General features: G+C 47.4%; 1 protein-coding gene across 3 annotated transcripts in view; it reads right to left on the bottom strand.

Annotated features, from left to right (window-relative positions):
* Window positions 1–26,354, bottom strand: part of LOC123930169 (cilia- and flagella-associated protein 251-like) — a 52,943-nt gene that overhangs the window by 5,697 nt on the left and 20,892 nt on the right. Inside the window, exon 1 of one of the 3 annotated variants that reach the window (XM_045986424.1) lies at window positions 5,341–5,566. The exons of the other annotated variants lie outside the window; for them this stretch is intronic. The gene's annotated coding sequence lies outside the window, so the exon portion shown is untranslated. Of the gene's footprint in view, window positions 1–5,340; window positions 5,567–26,354 lie in introns of those variants that run through there. 3 annotated transcript variants of the gene reach the window in all.

Below are 26,354 nucleotides of genomic sequence, written 5' to 3'. Positions count from 1 at the left end.
TAAATAAAATCTTTGAAAAAAAAATTCCATATTCAGGGTGCATGGGTGGCTCAGTGGGTTAAAGCCTCTGCCTTGGTTCAAGCCATGATCTCAGGGTCCTGGGATCGAGCCCCACATCGGGATCTCTGCTCAGCCTGCTTCCCTTCCTCTCTGCCTGCCTCTCTGCCTATTGGTGATCTCCATCTGTCAAATAAATAAATAAAATCTTTTTAAAAATCCATATTCCCAGGAATAAATCCAAGATAAAAATTTTCTGAAATGAAAAATTAGAGGTATTATAAATCTATTACTTTTAATTCAATAGTAGCTTACTTCTGCATATTTTTTGTGTGCAAAGTCTTTTATAAAAAATCATGGATGTGATGAAAACACTTTATAAAAACTGTGGATACATACAAAAAGAGTGCTACTCAGAAATAGAAAGTAATGAACTAGCAAGCCAGGAAGAGACATGGAGAAATCTTAAATGCATTTTGCTAAGTGAAAGGAGCCAACCTAAGGAGACTTCACAGTGGGGACACCTGTGTGGCTCAGTTGGTTAAGTGTCTCCCTTTGGCTCAGGTCATGATCCCAGAGTCCTAGGATTGAGCCTTGCATTGGGCCCCCTGCTCAGCCAGGAGTCTGCTTCTCTTTCCCTCTCTCTCTCTACCCCTCCCCCAACAGGTGTTTTTTTTTTTTTCTCTCTCTCTCTCTCTCTGACAAATAAATAAATAAATCTTAAAAAAAAAAAGGACTTCACATTGTATGATTCCAACTACATGATATTCTGGAAAAGCAAAACTATGAAGACAGGGGGGAAAAGTGGTGGCCGGGGAGCGAGGGGGTGAAGGCAGGGATGGAGAGTGGGGCACGAGGGATTTGAAGGCAGTGACACAAGTCTGTAGGACACTGCAATGGTGGATATACCTCATCATACCTTAGTCAAAGCCCAGAGAATGTCACACCACCAGGCGTGAACCCTCAAGTAAAATATGGATGTTAGTTAATAACAGTCAACATGGGCTCATCACCTCTAACAAATGTCCCCCACTAATGAAGATGTTAACAAAAGGGGAACCTGGTGGGGCGCACAAGGGAGTATATGGGAACTCTGTACTTTTCATTTCGTTTGCTATCAATCTAAACTGCTCCAATAAATAGTCCTTAGGGGCGTGTGGCTGGCTCAGTCAGTAAAGCCTATGCCTCTTGATCTGGGAGTGTTCCAGCCCCATGTTGGGTGTAGAGATTACTTAAAATAAAAACATTCCATTTAAAAAATTAACCGAGGGGGCGCCTGGGTGGCTCAGCGGGTTAAAGCCTCTGCCTTCAGCTCAGGTCATGATCCCAGGGTCCTGGGATCGAGCCCCGCATCAGGCTCTCTGCTTAGCGCAGAACCTGCTTCCTCCTCTCTCTCTCTCTGCCTGCCTCTCTGCCTACTTGTAATCTCTGTCAAATAAATAAAAAAATCTTAAAAAAAAAATTAACCGAGGCCAATTAATCGAATGTGGTAGCATCTAAAGTGATGGCTAAGTGATCAGAGACTTTTAGCAACTGACTCACTCAGGATTGACAGGACCTCCTTGCTCCAGCAGCGCTCACACTCATTGAAAGCACACGGTATCCGCTGACGCTGGGCCCTAGTGTTACCGTTCGTGGTGAACGGTCATGGAGCTAGCCGGCTCTTACAGCAACCTTCCAAACGCGAACACAAAACGCTATGTTCCAAAGCAGATTTCACTGCGTTCGACAATCATCAAAGATTCCTTCTCATAAATGCATGACACCTTGTTTTCTTGGTGGAAGTTGGTATCCAGGGTCATGCCTACTTACCAGGAGCACTCTGAATTATTCCAGGACTCTGGGGTAAGGCAGGGACCCCAAAGGAAAAGGAGGAGGCTGCAGGCAGAGAGAGAGGCAGGAACACACTTGTTGAAGCCCCTTTGGTGAGAACAAATCAGAAGTAACAAAAAGCGCCATCCATAACAGGGCACCGGTTGAATTTAAAATGAGGAAGTGGTTCTACACGCCCTGATACAGAAAACCCTCTGAGACATACTAAGTGGTCATGCAGAAGATCTGACCGGTAAAGAAAACAAAACCTAGCATGTGTGGTGTGTGGGTGCACACACACAGACGTGTCCACAGATGCCCAGGAAAAGGTCTGGAAAGATATACAGTTATACCAAAATGAAACGGTAGTCACTTCCAGGAAATGGATTTGGCATGGTCTGTGCGAGAAGAGGAATCTGCCTGAAAGTTTTTTTTTTTTGTTTTAACTTATTTATAGAGGGGGGAGGGCCCAAAGGAGAGAGGCAGAGAGAATCCCAAGAAGGCTTCATGCCCAGGCTTGAGCCCATGAGGGGCTCAAGCTCACAGCCCTGAGATCACAATCACAACCCCAGCTGAAATCAAGACTCAGACACTTAACCCACTGAGCCACCCAGGTGCCGCTGCTTTCTTTTTTTTTAAAGAGCACCTATTATTTTTTTTTTCCATTTTATTTTTTCAGCGTAACAGTATTCATTCTTTTTGCACAACACCCAGCGCTCCATGCAAAACGTGCCCTCCCCATTACCCACCACCTGTTCCCCCAACCTCCCACCCCTGACCCTTCAAAACCCTCAGGTTGCTTTTCAGAGTCCATAGTCTCTTATGGTTTGCCTACCCTTCCAAATTTTTTTTTTTAATAAACATATAATGTATTTTTATCCCCAGGGGTACAGGTCTGTGAATCGCCAGGTTTACACACTTCACAGCACTCACCATAGCACATACCCTCCCCAATGTCCATAGCCCCCTCCCCCTCTCCCAATCCCACCTCCCCCCAGCAACCCCCAGTTTGTTTTGTGAGATTAAGAGTCATTTATGGTTTGTCTCCCTCCCAATCCCATCTTGTTTCATTTATTCTTCTCCTATCCCCCTACCCCCCCATGTTGCTTCTCCATGTCCTCATATCAGGGAGATCATATGATAGTTGTCTTTCTCCGATTGACTTATTTCACTAAGCATGATACGCTCTAGTTCCATCCACGTGGTCGCAAATGGCAAGATTTCATTTCTTTTGATGGCTGCATAGTATTCCATTGTGTATATATACCACATCTTCTTGATCCATTCATCTGTTGATGGACATCTAGGTTCTTTACATAGTTTGGCTATTGTAGACATTGCTGCTATAAACATTCGGGTACACGTGCCCCTTCGGATCACTATGTTTGTATCTTTAGGGTAAATACCCAGTAGTGCAATTGCTGGGTCATAGGGTAGTTCTATTTTCAACATTTTGAGGAACCTCCATGCTGTTTTCCAGAGTGGTTGCACCAGCTTGCATTCCCACCAACAGTGGAGGAGGGTTCCCCTTTCTCCACATCCTCGCCAGCATCTGTCATTTCCTGACTTGTTCATTTTAGCCATTCTGACTGGTGTGAGGTGCCATCTCATTGTGGTTTTGATTTGTATTTCCCTGATGCCGAGTGATAGTTTGACTTCTTCTTTACCAATTTGGATGCCTTTAATTTCTTTTTGTTGTCTGATTGCTGAGGCTAGGACTTCTAGTACTATGTTGAATAGCAGTGGTGATAATGGACATCCCTGCCGTCTTCCTGACCTTAACGGAAAAGCTTTCAGTTTTTCTCCATTGAGAATGAGATTTGCGGTGGGTTTTTCATAGATGGCTTTGATAATATTGAGGTATGTGCCCTCTATCCCCACACTTTGAAGAGTTTTGATCAGGAAGGGATGCTGTACTTTGTCAAATGCTTTTTCAGCATCTGTTGAGAGTATCATATGGTTCTTGTTCTTTCTTTTATTAATGTGTTCTACCACATTGATTGATTTGCGGATGTTGAACCAACCCTGCAGCCCCGGAATAAATCCCACTTGATCGTGGTGAATAATCCTTTTAATGTACTGTTGAATCCTATTGGCTAGTATTTTGGCGAGAATTTTTGCGTCTGTGTTCATCAAGGATATTGGTCTGTAGTTCTAAAGAGCACCTATTATTTTTAACAGGAAGAAAAAAAGGGGGGGACCTGGGTGGCTCAGTGGGTTAAGCCTCTGCCTTTGACTCACGTCATGATGTCAGGGTCCTAGGATTGAGCCCCACATCGGGCTCTCCACTCAGCAGGGAGCCTGCTTCCCCCTCTCTCCCTGCCTGCCTCTTTGCTTACTGGTGATCTCTCTCTCTGTGTCAAATAAATAAAATTTTTAAAAATAAAAGAGAGAGAAAACCAATACAGGAACGGGAAGAGAAAGGAACAGAAAGGAGGTGTCGTAAAGGTGCTAAACAAATTTGTGGAGGGAGGTGATCTAGAAGAGTTGAGTTCTACAGTGAGCCCAAAGCTAACAGGGGCCCAAACCCCTGGCACGCAGGACACTTGCTCTCATTAGCGATATCCCCGGGTGTCATGCTAACTGGCTAGACAAGCCAAAAGTCTTCACAGGCTCTAAAACTTGTTCTATCTTTCATCCTGGGCAAGCCCAAGTTTTGACCTTGAAATCCACTGCTCAAAGTAAACCCCATTTACAGAAACGAGGCTGGCAGTTGTCTGCATCTCCCACTAGGAGTTTACCATCATCCTCCTCATCACTACCATCCTTGCCACCACCACCGTCATCGTCTAGATGTGAACACCCGTCCAGTGCTCGCTATGTGTCAGGAACTACATTAAACACTTTACGTGCATCCGATCACTTACAAATCTTCCAAAGGCAGAGTCTACAGGAAAAAAGGGAGGTGAATCCTAGGAAGCAATTTTCAGTGCCACGTGGAGGAGGAAGGGAAAAACTCTCCTCCTCTTCCTTCTCTTGGTAAATGGTAATATTTGTGCGGCAAAGGCAGATGCCAGTCGAGCCCCTGGTGCCTTTCTCAGTGCCTTTCCCTTTTTCATACCTTTTGCTTTCTGGTCCATCTCCGAATGCACATTTTGAGAAGCCCATAAGAGTTTTAGGAACTTGTGAAGAGGTATCAAGCCATCTAAGGCAGAAGAGGTGAGGAGAGGAGGGAAAGGGGAAAGGCATGGAGGAGCGGAGGAGGAAGTGAGAAAGAAGGGGAATGGGGAGGAGAGGGAGAGATTGACCTTGAGTCTCCCACAAGAAAGGGCACCCTAGGTAACAGACAAAGCACGTCCGGAATTTCCTGCTTGGGAAGCAACCCTGTCGGACCCAGATGTCAGGCCCAGACGCAGCACTCCTCTGACCCATGTCCCGCCAGAGCACTGAACTTCAAAACATACAAGTCTATTATTAGTTCAAAAGGATATTTCTGGTGGTATTTTTTTCTTCCATATGCATAAAATCCCCTTATTTCACAATGCTTTTAAAGCACTAGAGGACATGAAAAACCATGTTACACTCCCTTACCAAAGGATACACGTTGGCGCGGTCATCCTTTCAAACAACATGTCCTCGCTGGTAGACACCAGTGATTTCTTGGGGATCTCTTCTATGGACTGGAATTCTTCCTCTCGTCGCTCACTTAAGTCTGATCATCTTTTTACCTCTCTTCTTTCCCGTCCCAGTTCATCCTGGGGCATCTGGTCGATTTTCTCCCCAAGCTTGCTTGAGGGCTGTGTTTCAGGGAAACTAATCTCTGCTTCCTCAGAACCGCTTTGATCCAAATCAAGAAATTTTCCTTTTGAGCTCAAGTCTCTTAAAAGCTCATTTGTTTCCAAATGTTCTGATTCTAACGCATCCTTTGACTCGCCAAGGGTTCTCTTAAAAAAGAAATAAAAGAAGATTGTGATTCCAAAGACAGTACAGAGCTGCTTCATTCCCTCCTTTACTTTTCTTTCTGTTCCTACTCAGCCAGCCTTAGTGCTCGCCTCACACTGGAACTCTGATCTGTTTCAAAAAGGTACCTGGGGGGTGCCTGGGGGGCTCAGTTGGTTAAGTGTTTGCCTTTGGCTCAGGTCATGATCCTGGGGTCTAGGATGGAGCCCCACATTGGGCTGCCTCCTCAGTGGGGCGTCTGCTTCTCCCTTTCCTGCTCTCCCCCTGCTTGTGCTCTCTCTCACTCTCTCTGTCAAATAAAAAAGTAAAATCTTAAAAATAGTAATAATTTAAAAAAAATAAAAGGAGCGTGGGACACTTCGTACTTAAATAACATGAATCATGCATGTGCCAAGTTTATTCTTGGCCTCCGAGCAGAACCACACAGCAAAACCCTTCTTCTAAGTGGCACTGGTCATCTCCAAGGATGGGCGAGTCACAGTCACTTCTCCTTGGACCACAACTGAGTTCTCCTTCAGGGGGAGAGCCTACATTACTATGATCACGCTGACTCTGTTCTAAGACAAGTGCATTCCAACTAACCCCTAGGAACTCTTTCTGTCAGCTCCTCTGCACACCTCCCCCAGGAGGCCTTCCCTGACCATCCTCCTAGCTGGGCTAAGTGTCCTTGATTTTTGTTTTGTAAATATCTCCCATGCATCACTCAATCACTGCACTTAGGATATTGTTTTATGGTGTTCATGTATCAGTCTACCTCCCTACACACCCTAGAGCTCCTTAAGAAATGGACTGTATCTTATTTGTATTATCCCCATAGCATGGCAAATGGTGAGCATTCCATGATTCTGAATGAATGAAAGAACAAATGAACGAATGAATGAATAGATGAATGACTTAAAATTACTACTTACTAGGGATGTTCCTGACATGACTGACTGGGAATCAGTCGGGGTAAGTATCTCCCCTGCACCTGACATTCTTCTTTGCGGAGTTTCCTTTAGAGAAATATTGACCATAACCATTAGCAGTTCACTCTGTTTCCCATTTTAATTTCCTAGTGCATGAACCTATCAATGAACAGTGCAATACCTGCTCTGGTTCCTTTCCACAGGAATAAAAAGAATTTCATACTTCTGGGAACGCCTGTACCAAATCGGAAGCATAGTGATGCCAGGGCCTCTCACCTTTCCAGGAATAATTTAGAGCCCTCTAACTCACTTTGTATATATCCATATTCCCACAGACAAGCAAAATGATAACCCAGGCATTAACAACAATTCTCATAATGTAAATAAGGACAGAAGCAGCGGTTTAGTGGTTAAACGCGTGGGCTTTGTAGTCGGTCTCTCCTAGCACCCAATCCTGGTTCCACCACTCACTTGCTCTGAGAACTTGGACAAGTCGCTGTACCCTCAGAGTGCATATTTCCACACAGGCAGGATAAAAGCAAGAACCCTAAATTCCGGGGTTGAGTTGACCTATGTAAAATGTTCAGTGCAGCTGCCGCAGAGGGCTTGAGAAAGGCAGCGATCGTTTACAAAGTTTAACAGCCTTCTAACATAGTCTCTCATTCATTTTTTTCAGCAACCTGGGGTTTGAGGCTCTGGGAGTTGAAATGACATAATGGGCTCACACCACTGGAAAGAGGCAGACCTCTACAATGCTGGGTTCCTCCAGGTGGAAAAAGCATTGCTAAGATTTCAAGCCCAGGGCCTTGATTGTAGGGTCTGCTCTGACTGCAAACTTTGCCAGTGCATTTCGAACAGGGGCCCAAGGGAGGGGAGGAAAGTGTGGGGGGTCTGTGCGGGAGGGGAGGGGGACACAAAGGCGGAGGTGCTGCTCCTTCCTCCAGCTTAGGTCTCTCTGTGGCCGCCCTGGGCCCCTTCCCGGGTGGGGCGAGCGCCCCCAAACCCCGCGGGGCACCAGGCCCTCCCACACCAGGACCCCCAACCCTGACTCACAGAGTGCGCCCTCCAATGGCCTCAAAGGCCCTGCCCTCCCATAGCCTGGACTCCTCTGGCAACCAAGGTTTTCTCCTCCAGAGCTCCCTACCTGCGGTTGTCACCCCCAAGCCCCGCCCCAAGATAACTGCCACCAGGGCAGCAGCCTTAAACTGGACGGCCCGAGAGTGGTCACGTGTCCAAGGCTCTGCCTCGATCCAGCCGGCACGCCCCCTGGCGGTCAGCAGGGGAGAGGCGCCGCCTGGGCCCTCCTACTGAAATTAGCCTTCCTTGTCCCAACCACTGTCTTCAGCTGCTCCCCCAACTTTTTCCAGAGGTGGCAAGGTCTGAGAAGCTGCATTGGTGGCTACCTGCAATTCTGACTTTCTGAAGACTAGGTATGAGCTCCTTGGTAAAATCCTCTTTGTCAAAAGCAAACTAAATATCCTGGCCTCCTGGACACAGCACAGATCAACCCTCCCCACTATCTCATGGGCATTACATGTTGTGTACAGTATTTCAGCTAGCTGGGAGGCACAGTATGTAGGCTACCATTATCTTGCTGCTCCTATCACAACAGGTGTCTTTGTTTCCAGAGGTTATTTCTCCTACCTGAAGTCATCTCTACACCCAGGGTGGGACTCAAACTCACAACCCTGAGACCAAGCATCACACACGCCACCAACTGAACCATCCGGGCAGCTCATCTTTTTAGAGGTTATTTCTAAAATTTGGCCTCAAAATTTTTTAAAGATTTTATTTACTTATTTGTCAGAGAGAGATGGAGAGCACGAGCAGGGGGGAAGGGTTGCAGCAGAGGGAGAAGCAGACTCCCCTTTGAGCAGGGAAGCCTATGCGGGCCTCCATTTCAGGACCCCCGCATCATGACCTGAGGAAAGGCAGATGCTTAACACACATAGACATTCAGGGGTCCCAAAAATTCTGCCTTGAATTGTAAACCTGGCAATTATCAATTTATTTATTTATTATTAATTTTATTTATTATTCTTGTTAATTTTAATTTTATTTTATTAATTTTTTCATTTATTAATTTTTTATAATTTATTTTATTATTTATTATTATTAATTAGTATTTATTTTATTTTCTTATTTATTTACTATTTAAGGACAAGTTTAGGGAGTCTGTGACACTCACCCAGGCCCGCCGTGAGCCTGCTGTCTGGGACTGTAAATAGGAACATTTGCTGATAGAACTGTAGGCCAAGGTGGAAATGGCCCTCTGGACATGTATCTGGGGACCTAAAGAATCAGAAATGAAGAACAGTCACTGACTAACTAAACCTACATTCCCAGAGCTAAAAGCAGGTCCCTCTGAAAATAGAGAATTCCAAAAATAAAGTGAAAACGAACAATAAGAAAGTCAAATGACTCAAACATCAATATCAAAAAGCAAAGGCATGACATGACTGAAACAAAGCAGAAGGCACTCGAAAGTAGCCACTCTAAGATGGAAGGACTGATGTGATCAAAATAATTCGGAGAGAAAATAGGGTTTAAATACTGAATAAAAATAGGTCTCAATGATTGGGAAGACCCACATCCATTTTAAAAACTGCAGCCCCCCCCCCTTCCCAGCTGTCCAACCAGAACCTGGAAGGCACACACAGGTGCTGCAATGATGGGGGAGGCACAGAGACGGATGGAGGAGGCCCCCTGGTTGGGTGTCTGGCACCCAGGCGGCCCCATAGATTCTAGAAGGGGACCTTGGCCCTGACATCCCCAGGGCACAGAGCCACAGGGCACCAGGGCCCTCGCTGGTCTCAGCTCACTGTGCTTCCTGGAGCTGAGAGTGTCTACGAATGTTCCCCAGGAAAGACTTCACCTAGGCATTTGGTTGGGCAGACTTCAAGGGACTGGTCCCCTGGACAGTGATGTGATGTGCAGGAAAGGGGAGCCTCTAGGCTTCAGGATGAACAAGCTCGTCATACCCCTAAGCCCCAAGAGCAGCAGTGGCCCAGATGACACAGTGTGGGAAACGGTCAACCTGCGCCTGCCTCCCTCCCTCCCCCCCACACAAAGACCCATCATGAGACCAACACAGTCAAAGTGCACAGTTCTTGCAGCTCCCCTTTCCTTCTGTGAATCCTTTCCTTTCTAATACCCCAGCCAAATCTGAAGGTGCTTAAAATAAAAGGTATTATGCTATGGTAATGAAAACATGTCATTTCTCTCTAGTGCTTTCCAACATGAAAGCTTGCCAAAACATGAGCTTTTATTTACTTTTTTGAATGATTTATTTATTTATCTGTTTATTTATCTAATTTTTTATCTATTTATTTATTTGGAGAGGGAGCCTCTGTGCAAGAGAGGAGGGGCACGGAAGAGGGAGAGATGCAGACTTCCTGGTGAGCAGAGAGCCCAAACTGGGGCTCCATCCCAGGACCCTGAGTTCATGACAGGCAGTCAAGGCAGATGCTAGTGGACCTGGCCACCCAGGCTCCCTGAAACAGGAGCCGGTAACACGCGACCAAACCAGTTACGATTATATTATTGAACAGTGGACTTGGAGAACAAATAGAAGGAATATAAGTCATTTGAATGCTGCTTCTTTAACTATTTCCAGGGAAATAGGGCATGAACACCGGCCTCAGGTGTCCCTTTCGTTCAACTCCAGAAGCTACTGGAGCACACACCTCAGGTTGAGAAACGGTGCCATCATGTGACCCCATGTCCCCTGCATCAGGCAGGGAGCCTCCAGTGTCCCCTCGATACCAGCACCACCCCGTATGCACAGGGAAGCAGGGTGGGTCCTGGGGAGCTGTCTGTTTGCATGAGCACTGCCCTGCCTGTGTCTTCACACTTTTCCCAACAGCTCTGAGTTGGGGCAGTCAGAGCTATCCCCAAAGTCTCTTTATGTAAAGATTTTACTTAGTATTTGAGAGAGAGAGATCTTGAGTGCAAGAGCAGAGGGAGTGGGAGAAACAGACTCCCCGCAGTGCAGGGGGCCAGATGAGGGGCTTGATCCCAGGACCCTGGGATCAGGACCCAAGCCAAAGGCAGAGGCTTTAACCCACTGAGCCACCCAGGCGCCCCTGTGAATAGGTTTATTACCAGTGCCTTGAACGCCCTGGCGTCCGCAGCAGCATCTTCCTCCTCCTCCTCCGGGTTTTCAGAGTCAGTGTGCTTGGACTCCTCCACCAAGTTGACCCCCTTACTGGGGGTGCCGCCCCCAGCGGCGGTGCCGGCGTCCCCCCAGGTCCCACCCTCATGGCCAAAGTCCCCGCGTCTTTGCCCCCGTTCTCCTGCTGCAGGCACATGAGGTGCAGCAGCGGGAACTCCAGCAGGTTCGCAGGCTGGTGCCTCGCCACCTGCCACCTGCACCGCGCAAAGCCCTGCAGCAGCTCAGTCAGTCCCCGGGGTCTCCATGCCTCCTGTCTGCCCCCAGGCTGCCCTGGCTGCCTGCTTGGACGGGCCTGCGGCCCTGTGGCCGCCAACCAAGCGCGCTAGGCCAGCGCTGGAGGCGCTCCTCGCTCCTAGCCGGGCGCGGCCAGCTGGCAATCGTCCTGGCTCACGGCGCTCCTTGGCTCCCTTCGGTGGCGGTGGTGGCCGCTGAGCCAGCGCGGCCCTGGGGCAGCTTCCTCCAGTCCCCGCCCCCTTCTCTCCCCACCCCTCCCACTCTCAACCATTGTTCATTTTTGTTAATGATTTTTGTTTGTTTGTTTGTTTGAGAGAAAGAGCACACGTGAGTGGGGGAGGGGGGGAAGGGCGGGGCAAAGAGAGCACAGAGCTTGCCTCAGGGCTCAATTGCAAGACCCTGAGATCAGGACCTGAGCCAGAGCCAAGAGTTGGGCACTTCACTGAGGGTGCCGCCCAGGTGCACCTACCCTGTTTTGTTTTGTTTTGTTTTTTTAATTTCTGGAGAGGGGCGCCTGCGTGGCTCAGTTGGTTGAGCAACTGCCTTCAGCTCAGGTCATGATCCCCGACTTCCAGGATCTCATCCTGCATCTGGCTCCAAGCTCCTTGGGGAGTCCACTTCTCCCTCTGACCTTCTCCTCTCTCATGCTCTCTCTCACTCATTCTCTCTCAAATAAATAAAATCTTTTTAAAAAATTTCTTGAGACTTGTTTTTTGGGCTTGAATGTGGTTGATCTCAATGACTATTTCCTGCGTCCTTGGGTATTCTGCATTTGTTGGGCGTTGTGTTCGAGTGCCAAACAGGTCAAGTAGCTTGAATGGATTTTTACATACATACATATATATATCTCCACTTTTTTTTTTTAAACTTCTGTTACTTGTAAATTAAGGTTTTTATTTTTCTCTTTATGCTATCCTGTCTCAGAAGTGCTGCTTTTTGCTGCCTGGTAGTGTCTTTAACATTACCTCCCATGGAGAGATAATATCCAAACTAATAAAATTAGAAATGACTCTAAATACTAAGAACTGTATTGGAGTAAGAACAGAATAACTATCCATCAAAAAGTAGACTTATATGATCTCTTTGAAAATCCCAATGCATTTTTTTTACAGAAATAAAAACGGCTATCGTAAAATTCATATGGAATCACAAGAGAACAAGGATAGCCAAGACAATCTTGAAAAAGAATGAAGTTGGAGTTCTCACAGTTCCTGGTTTCGAAACTTATCATAAAACAACAATACTAAAAGCAACGGAGTACTCGAATAAAGACAGACCTATAGGGCGCCTGGGTGGCTCAGTAGACTAGGCTGCTGCCTTCGGCTCAGGTCATGATCTCAGGGTCCTGGGATCGAGTCCCACATCAGGCTTTCTGCTCAGCAGGGAGCCTGCTTCCTTTTCTCTCTCTCTGCCTGCCTCTCTGCCTGCTTGTGATCTCTCTGTCCAATAAATAAATAAAATCTTAAAAAAAAAAAAGACAGACCTATAGGTCAATGGAAAGAACAGGGAATCCAGTAATAAGCTCTCATCTAAATGGTCCAATGATCTTTGGCAAAGGTGCCAAGATCATTCAATGGGGAAAGGAGAGCCTTTTTAACAAATGCTTTTAGGGAAATTACAAATTCACAAGCAACACAATGAAGTGTACACTTACTTTACACCATATACAAAACTTAACTCAAAATGAGTCAAAAACTTAAATGTAAGAGCTACAACTATACAACTTTTAGAAGAAAACAGGGGAAAGTCTTTATGATATAGGACGTGGAAATGAATTCCTTGATATGACAGGAAAAGCTCAGGCAGCAAAAACACAGAAAAAGTGAATACATCAAAATTGAAAACTTTTGTGCATAAAGGACATAATCAATAGAGTGAAAGGCAGCCTACAGAATGATAGAAAATATTTGCATATCATATATTTGATAAAGGTTTAATATCCAGAATACATAAAAACTCCTTCGATTCAACAGCAAAACAATCCAATTAAAACAATGATCACGGAAGCCTGGGTTGCTCAGTGGGTTAAGTGTCTGCCTTCAGCTCAGGTCATGATCCCAGAGTCCTGAGATCAAGTCCCATATCAGGCTCCTTGCTCAGCAGGGAGTCTGCTTCTCCCTCTGCCTGTTGCTCCTCCTGGTTGTGCTCATTTTCTCACAAATAAATAAATAAAATCTCTAAAAAATAAATAAGTAAAATAAAACCAAAAAATGGGCAAAGGACTCGAATAGACATTTTTGCAGTAAGATGCAGAAATATCCTATAAGTTCATGAAAAGTTGTTCAACATTAGGAAAATGCAAGTCAAAAGCAAAATGAGATAGCACCTCACACCCACTGTGATAGCTACTATCAAAAAAAGAAATAACAAGTGTTGTGAAGGATGTGGAGAAAAGAGAATCCTTATGCACTATTGTTATATTAAAAAAGGTGTAGTTACTGTGAAAACCAGTATGGAGTTTCCTCAAAAAATAAAAACAAAATTTCCACAGGATCTAGGAATTTCACTTTTGGTTTTATACCTATCACAAACAGAATTATGTCCCTCCAAATTCCTAAATCCTAGTAGCTCAGAAAGTGATTGTATATGGATACAGTCTTTAAAGAGATAATTAAATTTCTTTTAAAGATTTATTTATTGGGGCACCTGGGTGGCTCAGTGGGTTAAAGCCTCTGCCTTCAGCTCGGGTCATGATCCCAGGGTCCTGGGATCGAGCTGCACATCGGGCTCTCTGCTCAGCGGGGAGCCTGCTTCCTCCTCTATCTCTGCCTGCCTCTCTGCCTACTTGTGATCTCTGTCTGTCAAATAGATAAATAAAATCTTTAAAAAAAAAAGATTTATTTATTTGACAGATAGAGATTATAAGAGATTTATTTGACAGATAGAGAGGCAGGCAGAGAGAGAGAGAGAGGAGGAGGAAGGGGGCTCCCTGCTAAGCAGAGAGCCCGATGTGGGGCTCGATCCCAGGACCCTGGGATCATGACCTGAGCTGAAGGCAGAGGCTTTAACCCGCTGAGCCACCCAGGCGCCCCATAAAGAGATAATTAAATTTAAATGAGTTTGGCCCTAACATAGTATGACTGGTGTTTTAATAAGAAAAGGAAGTTAGGATATAGATTTACCTAGTAGACAGACAATACAAGGAGAAAATGGCCATTGATAGGATAAGAAGAAGAGCCTGAGGAGAAATCAAACCTATGATCTAAATTATTATGATCCCGGGGCGCCTGGGTGGCTCAGTGGGTTAAAGCCTCTGCCTTTGGCTCAGGTCATGATCCCGGGGTCCTGGGATGGAGCCCCGCGTCAGGCTCTCTGCTCCGCGGGGAGCCTGCTTCCTCCTCTCTCTCTGCCTGCCTCTCTGCCTAGTGGTGATTTCTTTCTGTCAAATAAATAAAAAATAATAAAAAAAGAAATATAACTTTAAATTATTATGATCCCCCAATATTTAAATGTTAGAATTGTAATACCCAATGTGATGGTGTTAGGAGGTGAGGCCTTTGGCAGGTAAATAGGTTGAGGGTAGAATATTCATGAACAGGATTAGGGCTTTTATAAGAAAGATCCCACAGAGCTGCCCAGCCCCTTCTACCATGGAAAGACACAGTGAGAAGTCTGCATCTTGTAAGAGAGCCCTCACCCAAACACGCCTCCAAAACTGTGAGAAATGCATTTCTGCTATTTATAGGCTACCCAGTCAGTGGATTTTTGTTACTGTAGCCCGAAGGGACCAAGACACCAACTCTGAAGCATTATTTGTAATAACCAAAAGAGGTAAAAGCAATCCAAATATCTATTTACAGCTGAATAGAGAACTAAAAGTAGAATACTATTCAGCCTTTAAAAAGGGTAGGAAATTCTGACACCTGCTACCTGTGTAAAGCTTAAAGACACTATGCTTAGTGAAATAAGACAGTCACTGGAAAACAAAAACAAAAACCCCAATACTTCATGATTCTACTTATAAGAGGTTCCTAGAGTAGTTAAATTCAAAAAGACAGAAAGTAGAATGGTGATTGATGGGCCGCAGTGAGGGGGAAATGACGGGTTCTTCCACGGGTATAGAACTTCTGTTTTGCAAGACGGAAAGCGCTCTGGAGATTGGTGGCACAATGCGAATGCACTTAACACTACTGAACCGCATACCTAAAAATGGTTAAGACAGCAAACTTTATGTTATATGGGTTCTATCGCAATATTAAAAAAAAAGGTTAATGCAATGTGATGATCCTATGTAGCTGTTAGCAGGTGTTGTTGTCTTGAACATCAATATGAACACTGATTTGAGTATAGTGTTAGATACATAAAAATAGTTGCCAGATAAAGTACATGATACCTAGTTCAATTTCAATTCAGATAAAAATGGATAATGTTAGTATACATGAATCCCAAGTATTGTATGGCACATGCTTATACTAAAAATAACATTTGTCCTTTATCTGAGAAGCATATATAACTGTGTCCTCTGTGTTTTTATTTGCTACATATGGAGATTCTAATACAAATGCACATGTTCATGATGCCTTGCCATAAAGAGTGCATGCTGTTCCATGTAAAAGAAATGTAGTATCTAATATTTGAGTATTTAGAATTGTAAAGTGTGGGTACATCTGAGATGTCCAGTGACATTCTGAGTACCGTAGGTGGCCCTGGTAAATAATAGATATTTATTATTCATTATATTCCTATAAATAATAATTTCAACTTCTAGTCTTTACTCTGGTTTCTTAATCACTCTCCTATGGCATGTGAAATATTTCCACATTTAAACCTATTTGCCTCATTTTGAAATATGATTTTTTTGGTAGAGGTAATAACTTAAAACTATGTCCTGAAGAAAAAAAAATACCTGAGATGGAAAGTAATTGCTTTACACATGTACATACACACACATACACAGACTCATTTCTGTGACCAAATAAATCAAAGTTAAATCAGTTAAACTTTGCCCCTTAAAGAACTGGAGCATCAACAACAAATGAAGCCAACCCCACATACAAGATGGGAAATAATCAAGATTAGAGCAGAGATCAATGAGATAGAAACTAGATACAGAAGAACACATCAACGAAACTAGAAGCTGGTTTTTTGAAAGACTCAATAAGATCGATAAACCACTGGCCGAACTAATCCAAAAGAAAAGAGAGAAGATCCAAATTCATAAAATTATACATGAAAAGGGAGAGATCACGACTAACACCAAGGAAATAGAAACATCATCAGAAATTATTATCAACAGTTACATGCCAATAAGTTAAGCAACCTAGATGAAATGGATGCATTCCTGGGAACCTATAAACTTCCAAAACTGAATCAGGAGGAAATTGACAACCTGAATAGACCAATATCTAGTAACGAGACTGAAGGAGTGATCAAAAACCTCCTAAAAAACAAGAGCCCTGGACCTGACGGGTTCCCTGGGGAATCCTAACAAACTTTCAAAGAAGAAATAATACCCATTCTCTTGAAGCTGTTTCAGAAAATTGAAGCAGAAGGAAAACTTCTGGACTTTCTTATGAAGCCAGTATTACACTGATCCCCAAACCAGGCAAAGACCCAACCAAAAAGGAGAATTTCAGACCAATATCCCTGATGAACATGGATGCCAAGACTCTGAACAAGACCTTCGCTAATAGGATCCAACAGTACATTAAAAAGATTATCCACTGTGACCAGGTGGGATTTATCCATGGGTTGCAAGGGTGGTTCAACATGTGCAAATCAACAAATGAGATAGAACAAATCAAGGAGAGAAGAACCACATGGTCCTCTCAATTGATGTAGAAAATTGACATGATAAACTTTGGAAAATTATCTACTGACTCTTAATCACTGTCACCCTAACTCAGATGAGTCAATCAAACAAAACAGTCATTTACAAATAAAGGACAGCAAAAAACACATGACATTTTTGATCAGAATGTCTGTGTTTGAATATAAGCTTTGCCACTTCTTGGCATTTTTTGGTTCTTGGACAGGTCGTATAACCTCTTCAGTAACATTGATAAGAATAATAATACCTACTTTGGGGGATCACTGTAAAAACTATAACGGAGTACAAAGTTATATATCAACCTATCTCATGATAGGAAAACATGTAGAAAGGCATTAGGACATGACTAATTTGAGAGGAATAAAGAAAGGTGAGCTCGACAGGAGGCTGGAGTGATACCAATGGAGGGTGGGAAGAAGTAGAAAGAAGGTTCTCAGGAAGCAAAGAGGAGAAATAGACATTAAAAGGCAGAAATGCATGGAAGGGATGAGGAAGACAAATCACAGATTTTCTACATATTTCTTGGTCTTTCTCACTTTTGACAAAACAAGTTAATAGAGAAAGAGAATCAGTTGTTATGAATAAAGGAATTGAGGGGCGCTTGGGTAGCTCAGTCCCATAAGCCATCAGACTCTGAATACCTTGTCAAAATAGTAAAGTTAACACAACAACCGTGGTAGAGGCATTCAATGAGAAAAGACTAGCAAATTTCATATTCAGTCCTGAAACAGCAATGCATTGATCTACGAGGAATTAAAAAGGGATCCTGTCAGTCTTACACTATTTACAAACATTAACACCAGTTGAATTAAAACACTGATTGTTTTCTGGCAATAGTGCAGGAAAATCTAGATAGCTCATGTGCAATGCTAGACACCTAGACTACCTAGAAACTCAGCATTTATTAAATGAAATTTAAACCATCTGTATCCAAAAAAAAAGATATACCAAGCAAGATAGATGTGATATATCTGGAAAAAATGAAAATGCAAATAACGGGCCATGAGTTCATTTCAGTAAGCCACAAAAATTTCTTACAAATTAATCTGGAAAGACACAAAAAACAGAGTCTAAAAATGGGCAAAGATATGAATATACAGTGTACCAAGTGCAAATCCAAATGACTAACACCCTTGGGAGAAAGGAAACTGACTAATTACTAGGGAAATAGAAGTCAATATACTGATTTAACCCAAGAGAAAGTTTAAATGCTCCAGATTTCATGTTGATATGGACAGGAGGTGAAAGGGTAGGCTTAGATTGCTGGCTGAAATGTAATGTGAATTAACCGAGTTCAGCCTTCTGTTCTAAAAAGCCTCAGTATTATTAATCTGTAAAATGAGAATATGACAATACCTACTAAGAAAAAAAACCTATTCCTTTCCTAGAAAGCTATTCTGTAGAACCAAATGTACCAGTTTGTAAGAACTTACAAAGATAACTTTAAAAACTTATTTTTATTTATTTATTTGACACAGAGAGAGAGAGAGAGAGCACAAGTATGCAGAGCCGCAGGCAGAGGGAGAGGGAGAAGTGGGATCTCTGCTTAGCCGGGAGCCCAGTGTGGGGCTTGATCCCAGGACCCTGGGATCATGACCTGAGTCCAAGGCAGCTGCTTAACCAACTGAGCCACCCAGGTTTCTCTAAAGATAACTTTTACAGAGTTATTCAATGTAATGAAAAACAAAAATAAAAACAGGAACAACGAAACCCAACTCCGTATATGCGTGTATGAGGACGTACATTGGTACATATCTACATAGCTTTACACAGTCCCTGAAGCCCGGGAGAGGGTGAGGGGCCACGCACCTGCTCATGGAGACTGGGGCCCCTAGCAGGAAGGCGGGAGGTGCTCAGCGCGGCCTCCCAGGGCTGCCCTCAGCCCACTGGCACCGGGACTGCAGAGTGCTGGCCCACCTGACAGGCTCCCAGACTCCAGGCCTGGTCCTGCTCTACGGTTTTGCATGGAGATGCCACCCAGGGCACTGGCTGGTGACAGGGTCTCCATGCTATTGAGGTGGGCGGGCAAAGCGGGCACGTGACAGCAAGGCTCCCGCCTAAGCAGCCCTGACGAGTGTGGCCAGAGTACAACCTGTCAGAGCTGGAACATTCCAGAAGGCTCAGCAGCCAGGACCCTACTCGGGGCTGTACCACTCCACCTGGGCTAGAGGACAGCTTGTGGGCTTGGGGAGCCTTCCTGGGGCTGGTGGGAGTACGGGTCTGGACCCTGGAGCACAGCGAGGGGCCGCAGTGGCATTTCACATTTCTGGATCTACTTTTCTCCTCGTACCTGCATGGCAGGGACATAAAATTTTCCAGAATATCAGCAGCTTGGGTGGCCAAATGCAGATCTGTTGAAGGAAGGAGGGATGGGGCGAGGACGGACACCATCCCCCAGGAGCTGGTGGGAGAAGGAAGGAGGGACAGAGGGGGGACAGACACTATTCCCCAGGAGCTGGTGGGAGAAGGAAGGGGGTGACAGATACCATCCTCAGGGAGCTAGCGGAAGGAAGGAGGAATGGAGGGGGGCAGACATCATCCTGCGGAGCTGGTGGAAGAAGGAAGGAGGGACAGAGAGGGGGCAAAAACCATCCCACGGAGCTGGCAGAAGTGGCCTGAGGTCAGCAGCTGCAGCCACGTGGCCCCTTGTCGGTGACTGTGGTGGAGAGGTTCGGGTGCCCAAGGTCTCAGGCGCCTGGCCCACCACACGCTGTCCAGAGTGGTCTGCTATCTGGCTTGAAACCCCCACTGACTCTATTTGCCACTTTCCAGACCTTGAACCCACCGTTTCCCCCCAACAGCCACCAACAGCCAGGGGCACCGTGTCTCACCAGAGACCCATTCCGTCCCCACAGGGAGGACTGTCAGGTACCGTGGGTGCTTCCAACTGCCGGAGAACGGTACCCACACCTTCCCAGACTCCCCGGAGCAGGCCAACATGATGGTGGATGCATGCTCAGGGTTTTGTTCCCAGAAGGTAAGGGCACTTGTGATGCGTGCACATGTGCGGTGCCCTGCACGGGGCAGGAGCCCGGGCCGGACACAGGTTTGGGATGGCCGTGTGGTCTGTGCTTGCGTGGGCACCCCAGGCTGGCCGGAGTGCTGTCCCCTGGGCCACGAGGCTGGAAGGATCATGCTTTCCCCGATGGCAGGTGTCAAACTGAGTGTTTGTTAGAGGGACGTGCTGGCTCGGGCTTGGGGAGAGTGGACGGCTTATCAGTTGTGCCGATGGACAGGGCTGGGCGCTGAACCCGGCGTAAGGGCCATGGTCTCACGTGTGCCTTTGTCTCAGCCGGGGCTCGGAGGTAATTCTGCAGAGGGCGGGCAGGGTGAAGAGGCCTCTGTCCAGGCCTTGTGAGAGAGCTCTAGTTGGGACACGGTGGTCAAGGCCAGGTGGGGCTGGTAAGCAACGGGACCCTCAGAGTGCTGAGGTCTGGTGTGCGGTCCAGTGGTCCACATGTGGGCCCCGGGGTATGGCAGTAGGCCGAGGTCAGGGCTGTTCCCATGTGCTGGGGACTGTGACCGGAGGCCACGTTAACAGTATGGGGCTAGGACGGGAGCGTCCTGGTGATAGTGGCACATATGTCCTTGTTCATCCGGTGGAAGCCACACCCCTCGCCATGTAGGAAGTCACTCTGCCCTCCTAATGGCCATGTCTGGCAGGTGCTGGGACATGCTGTGATTGTAGCTGAGGAAACAGAGGCGGAGAAGGTCACATATGCTGTCCAAGGTCACCTATCCCCTACGTGGGGGACCTGGGATTTGGACCCAGATAGGCCCCCTGGTTCTGACCCCGCTGCTGGCTCGGAGCTGTGGAAGTGGGCTTCTCGGGATGCCAGGGAGCCTGCCCTACCTGGTGCCTCTTGAGATGCGCCCATTAGGGCAGAGACGGAGCCTTTCCTGCACTTTCCAGCCCAAGCAGCAGCCTTTGGAGTGGTTCTCTGTGGCTCTAGCATTTCGGGGTATCTGGGTTGTCCTTGGGGGCTCACAGCATCCGGCTGAGGCCCGCGTTCCCATGCTCCCCACGTGGGAGCAGAGCTGTGGGTGGAAGGCCGTGTGCACCTGCTACACGGGCCCTCCCAGGGCTTCTGCACACCTGCCAGAAGTCCGCAGCCCTGGGAGTGCCCACTGCCATCGCCAGTCCAAGGAGCTCGGCTGTACCAGACCTGGCCGCTCCATCTGCAAACCTGGAGGTGCCCCATGTGGCGGGTGACCCACTCTACCCTCCCGGTGCTCTGAGGGGGACACACTGCCCCCCACATGCTGCCTGAGCCAGAGGGGGTCGTGGCCGTGGAAGCAGGCACCCGTCCCATCCAGACGGTGCCGCGGTTCCTGCCGAGCAGCGTCTTGGGAGGGAACGGGCAGCTCCTGTTCCTCGCCCGGTGGGTCGGGCTCAGGGACCGCTCCGTCCTGGCATGGGCAGAACTTTCCCCATCTTGGGCTCCCTCGCGCAGACATCCTGGTGCTTTCGCGACCCTTCCCCCACTGTGTAGCACGTCTGGGTTTTCAGTGTTCTGCTTTGGTGAGCGAGGCCACAGTGATTTCAGGGACCCCCACGGTGGAGCGAAGGCAGGGGTCCGGCTGGGCTTCTCGAGGACCGGTCTGGGTCACGCGCTGTCAGTGGCATTTGTAGCCCCAGAGGGGACATCTCCACCATGGTTTGTGGGTTGGTCGGGATGGTTCAGGAACATCACGATGTGGCCGGACAGAAGGACACGCAGGGCACCATCAGTGCCATGACCGTCTGACTACCGGCGCGGGGCTCAGCCAATGTCACGTGTGTCCGAGCACAGAGAGGCCATCTGGTCTGATATTCTGCGGCCATAGGGACAGACCTGCCCTGTCTCCATGCCTGGACCTGGGATGGCAGACATGGGGCCTCCAAGGGGCTCCAGCACCATGGGCAGACGGGCTGCTGGCCCCTGACGCTTCCACAGGGATCCTGCATGCAACGAGAGGTCCCCTCTCCCTGCACCTGCTCCTGGTCTGTCGGAGGGCGAGAATGAAGGGAGACAAGTGTGAGTGCTTCCTATAGATGACTGATGACTCGGGCGGGTCTTCTCGGGCTTTCCTGTGGTGCTGACCCGGCTCGTTCCCTGCACCACGGCTGTTCTGCCGGTCCCACCTGGATCCCAGCAGGTGCAGGTTGTCCCGGGTTGGGGGTGGGGCACTGCCTCTGCAGCAGGCCAGCAGTGGGGCTGTGAGCTTCTGGGTTTTGTGAATTAACCCTCTGGACCACGGGAGGTTTTTCCCTTTGCTAAAATGTTCGCTGGTCCTGTCTGCTGGTGACAACCTAGCACAGCCTTGGGGTTCTCTCACGATTTTGGCCATAAACCTGTCGATGTTACACCGTGTGTGTCTTCAGAGGAAATTTATTGTGCTCTGGGGGTGGATGTCTATAAAGATAACACATATTTATTTTAGAAAATTTGGAAAACATGGAATTATATTAGAACTCACCAGTGACGTTACCACATCAGAGAAAAACACCAATGGCATTTAACATTTTTAGGTCTTTCGTTCAAAGGGCATGTTCCCGGAATTGGAATCTTTAACGTTGAATCTTTTGGGGCACGTGGGTGGCTCAGCCGGTTGAGCGTCCGACTCTTAGCTCAGCTCAGCTCATTGTCTCAGGGTCATGAGATGGAGTCCCGCCTCGGGCTCTATGCTGGGGATGGAGGCTGCTTAACGGGGAAAAAAAAAAAAAAAAAAAAAAAAGGAATCTCTCCTTCCATTTTCCTTTGTTCCACGTGTCCCTCGTGGCATGAGCCCCCCCTCCTGCCCACTTTGGGCTCTTTCTTCATGGTTACAACCCATGCTGCCATGAACATTCCTGAAGGTCAACCTTTCAGTGGCTCATAATGCTCTCCTCACATCATCACACGTGGAGTCACTGGTGTGAGGGACTCGCGTGTCTCCTGCATCACTCGTGAGACTTCAGGTGCATTTCCACAAGCGAGTCACGTGGCCTCATTCCAAAGACGGTGGAAGGTGGCTTCAGAGTCTGTGACCTGGGTGCGTGTCCCTGTGCAGACACGTCCTTGCCTTGTGTTCCTGGCCAGTCTCATGGCCCTGAATCATGGCATTCTCACTGATTCTCAATGATGCCATTCGAAGCTGTGGGTTTCCATGGCAGAGGGGAGCATGAGCTGGTCCTGGCTCTGGGGCTGCCTTCCCAACCACACGGCTCCTGCTTTGCAGACAAAGAGCGTGTTCTCGTGATTCAGACCACGCAGGGGTTTCTAGAGAGAACGCCGGCCCCATGTCACACCGGGGCCACCAGCGCCCACACAAACAGGTGCGTCCTCTGTCCAGCACGTCTACGGGATGACGTTACTCCCACGGCCTTTCTAAACATTTCTGCCGAAACACTGCCTAAATGTCCTCTGGTTCAGGGCATCCTGACATGGATGTGTGAGCTTTCTTTCACCGTGGGCTCCGCGGCTAGTGAATTTCGACGCGTTCTGCCAAACTGCCCTCCAAACGCACGTTGTCAACAGGATGCAAGTGTCCCTTTTTCTCTGCTGTGTTTCTAAATCTGGTATTTAATTTTGCTACATGGACGGCTAGAGATCCCTCCTCGCCGGCTTTCCAGGAGTGTGGCTCACACTGGCTGTGTGTGCTGTGCCCATGTCTGGTTGGTTTCCCATTACGATGTCTTTTTCCTTACTATGGAATTTGGGGATCTTCACCTTTGTCTTCTGAAACGTGCACGGGCAGGACACCCCCCCCCCCAACAGGACCACAGTTCACATTTCTCCTGACTTTTCCTCTGACGCGTCTGTGTCTCTCTTTTGTGCTCATCCCTCCCCTGCAGCAGCCGTGCTCTGGGGCTGTGTCCTCTGACTCCACACTCTCTCCCCAGGCAGTGGGGTTCACGTGGGACACTGGGCCCTGCCCGTTAGGGTCATAAATCCCTCAGGAGCATCTCCATTCTTTCTGGGCCCTGCCCGTGTGTATCTCCCTGTCTGCTTGATGTCACAAAGTGCCACCAACTCAGCAAACCCAAAACCACACTCAGGATCTTGCTTCCCAAACCTCGCCTTCCTTTCTGTCCTGGCAAACATGCTGTGCCATGCGCTGGGTCCCTCTCCTGCCACGGGCGTGGGGGGTGGTCTTCATCAGCTGCTCCCCCGACGATGGCTGCCACTCTGCTCTCCCCACCCCCTGCCGGCTACACTCTTATCAGCTCCAGGCCTTCCTCATGCAGCAACCAGACCCATCCCAACAACGCACAAATGGGGTCCCATCACCCACTTCTCGAACCATCAGGATAAAGAAGGAAGCCTTCCTGTGACCAACAAGACACGCACATGAAGTTGGTCTGACTGTTTTCTGCTCCCAGGCTAGCTCCCCATGCACCGTCCTCGGCCAGCTCTGTACCATGGGACCAGTCAGAACACTGGGTCTCCACACCTGTCTCAATGTCTCTGGCAGGTGTGGCCCTCAGTGGGGCTCGAAGCTGGCCCAGCCCTGGGCACATGCAGCGGAGCCTGCAGTGGGAAAGCGGGGAAGACAGGGCAGGAGGGCGCTGGGATGCCAGCGACATGCACTTTCTACGGGGCAACCATGTGGCCAGGCACACAGTCTGAGAGGGAATTCAGTTTCTACAAGCAATAAGGGAGGACAGAGGAGGGGGTGAAGTGGGGAGAAGAGAGGCCTCTCCCCCATTGGAGACACTGCCCTAGGGCAGACCCAAGACGAGCAAAGGGACACCACAAAGCCCTTCAGTGAAGTTGTCATCAGAACCACAACCCACACAGTCAACAGTGGTTCCCTGCTAAATAGAGAAATGAAACCAGGCCCCACATCCCCCACTATGAAGGACGGCACATCCAGCTCAGGATCAGAAGTCACTTCTCAGGCCGAAAACCAGCAAAACCACGATTTCAAAGCAGTGCCGAGAGGAAATGTTACAGCATGAAATACACCAGACATGAGGAGCATCCCCAACCAGTTAGCTAAGTCCGTCCTGCAAGAAGCTGGGGAAGAAGAGCAAAAGAAACCCAGAGCAGGGAGCAGGAAGGAAATTATAAAAATCCGAGTAGGAATCAATGAAAGTGAACATAAGAAAACAGTAGAAAACAATCGATGAAACAAAAATCTGGTTCTTTGCATGAAAGTCAATAAAACTTACAAACCTCTGGCAAAACTGACGAAAATTAAAAAAGAAGGAGCCACGCTTCTCCAGTAACAGGAATTAAATAGGGATTATCTCTATGGAGCTTATAGCCATTAAAAGGATTAGGGGAGAAGAGGACAAACAATTTCTAATACAACAAAAAAGAAATGAACCAATTTCTAGAAAACTTAACCAAAACTTAACCAACGTAAGGACACAGTCTAAACATCCCCATAACCATGAAAGAAACTGAATTCATAATTAAAAGTACACTTGACAGAAAATCCCAGGCCTGGATGGTCATGTGGGAGAATTCTACCAAATATTAAAAAAATAATAATAATAACCTTTTTCAGAAAAAGACATGCAGATGGCCAACAGACCCATGAAAAGATGCTAGCATCACTCAGCTTCAGAGAGATAAAGGTCAAACCCACAATGAGGTATCCCCTCACCCCCATCAGAATGGCGAGAGTCAGCAGCGCAGGAGAGCAGGGTCCGGCAAGAGAGCAGAGAACGGGGACCCTCGTGCACTGCCGGTGGGAGTGCATGCTGGCGCAGCCGCTCAGGAGAACAGCACGGAGATTCCTCAGAAAGTTAAAAATACAGCTGCCCTGCCACCCAGCAACCCCACTTCCGGGTATTTGCCCAAAGGAGTTGTATCTCGAGGGCACCTGCACCCCCATGTTTACGGCAACGTCACTCTCAACAGCCAAGATGTGGGATCACCCGCCGGTGCCCACCAACTCATGAACGGGTAAAGAAAATACAGGCTGTCCACACAACGGAATCTTAGCCTTAAAAAAGATGGACATCCTGCCATTTGGGACAACAGGAGAGACCCTGAAGGACACTATGCCCAATGACATCAGCCAGGCATAATCTCACTTACGTGTGGAACCTAAAAGTCAACTCCAGAAGCAGAGAGTGGAAGGTTGGCCGCCAGGGACTAGGGGTAAGTGGGCAGGTGTTGGGTAAAAGGGACAAAGCTTCAGTTATGCAGGACGGAGTTCTGTGTGTCAGACATGCAGCACGGTGACTGTGGCTAACACCGACACAGTGCACCCTCGGAATGCGCTGGGAGAGAATTCTAGAATTTTCTGGCACACACAGAAACAACTTCGTCAGGGATGGACGTGTTAACGGCCTGACCTGGTAAGCATTTCACAGCGTGTACATATAGCAGAACGCCACGCTGTTGCCAGCCAGTATACACATTTTTCATCAATTATACATCAGTAAAGCTGGGGACAAGATTAACTCCAATTTTCCATGATCTTTTTTGGAAAACAGAAAAGGAAGCACTTGCCAGCTCATCTCATGAGGCCAGGATTTCCCTCGAAGAAAAGCCAGACAGTATACAAAGAAAGAAAAACACAGAGGCTAAGATCGCTCATGAATTAAGATGCAAAATCTCTCAACGAAACATTGTCAAGG

The sequence above is a fragment of the Meles meles genome, chromosome 18, assembly GCF_922984935.1.
Source record: "Meles meles chromosome 18, mMelMel3.1 paternal haplotype, whole genome shotgun sequence".
Lineage (NCBI taxonomy): Eukaryota > Metazoa > Chordata > Mammalia > Carnivora > Mustelidae > Meles > Meles meles.
The sequence above is the reverse complement of the archived record's forward strand: the minus strand, read 5'-3'. Positions and strand labels throughout refer to the sequence as shown.